Raw genomic sequence first — 1,505 nt, forward strand, 5'->3', positions numbered from 1 at the left:
CAGTTGACTACTCTCTACTTATTTACGGTATGTGTCTTTCTGATTAATCAACTAGACTGAAGTATCAATTACACAGCTTTAAATATATATCTTCATTCAGAGGTTCAGCTCCCGCGGCAGCGATACTTAAAGATAAAGTCACAAAATCAGCCAAAAACAACCACATCTGAACCTCTGTTTGGCGAGTACTTTGTACGGCGATGCAGGAAAAATGTAACTAGAGACTGTCTGGCCCCATGACTACCCGCCTTCCACCGTGCTGAATGCCGGTTTAGACATTTCTTAGCCAGGAAAAATCGGAATCTGTGCAAAATAAAGAAAATATATTATTCCAAGATCAAGTAACTACAAATATTGCTTAATTTCTTGAAAGTCAAACAAGTATGAGACTATTCAAACTCTAAATGATATACTGATTTTAGTGCTGGCAGGAAACGAAATGGGAACCAAACAGAACAGAACAGAACTTGCGAACATAACGTATATTAGTAGCCTTCGGAAGCTTTGGTTAGCGACTACTTTCCAAGCAGAGGTTCGGCTCGGGACTTTTTAACGTGTTTTATCAGGCGCTTTCAGTGGGCTTTATAGGTTGTACCCTTTCTTTGCAAAATAGAAACCCTGATACAAACCCATAACAAAAGTAAAACAAAAACCGGAGCCGACTGCTTGAAGAAGTGGTAGCGACCGTTGAAACGAGGTAAAACCAACAAGGCCGGACTCTACCCTCCTTGACCCCCACCGGGCTCTTGGGGCATTGGCGAAAGTTGTTTAGGGTAGGGTTGTGACGGGGGAGGGCGATTCGTGAATTTTGCCGGGAGCTGGAGGCGATTTGTGGTCAGACTAATCACCTCCCAGCATATATTCCTTTCCCGGCATAAGAACCTTCATGGTTGAAAATCGTGAATCGCCCTCCCTCGTCACAACCCTACCTAATAAAAAAAACTTGCACCAAAAACTACACCAATGTCCACGGATCAATGAAGGAGGCTAGCCGGACTTTAGGTACTCGAAACTGAACACGGAAATATAAATGGAAACATAATTTGTGTCACGTTTTGTTGAGTAATGTTCGTGTGTCCGTGCAGAAATTCATTCCCAGTATCAGGTCACTCGTCATCTTCACTGGTACATTTTTGATTTTCTGTGGGTGGGAAGATTCATGGTAAAACAACTAAAGTGAAATTTTAAATGATTCTATTCTTGTAACATTTAATTATATACATTTACGTATATTCAGACGGGTGCAGTCTACTATAAATTGGACTGTTTTCCTAGAAATTATATACCTGATTGGAGAAAACGCGTTGTGTACATGCGAAGTGGAAATAGTATCAAATGTCACTTGCCTGGCCCTTGGAAAGTATTAAATTAGACGGGATCAGAGTTTACATAACCCGATTTCTTTCGACCTAATTTTTTTCTTCACCATAACCTGCAAAAGTAATAAAATGCAACTGTCTACTTGTCGAAGTCAGATTATACCTGACAGGGTCATCCCCTCAAGT

Source organism: Branchiostoma floridae, chromosome 1 (assembly GCF_000003815.2).
Source record: "Branchiostoma floridae strain S238N-H82 chromosome 1, Bfl_VNyyK, whole genome shotgun sequence".
In the NCBI taxonomy this organism is placed as follows: Eukaryota; Metazoa; Chordata; class Leptocardii; order Amphioxiformes; family Branchiostomatidae; genus Branchiostoma; species Branchiostoma floridae.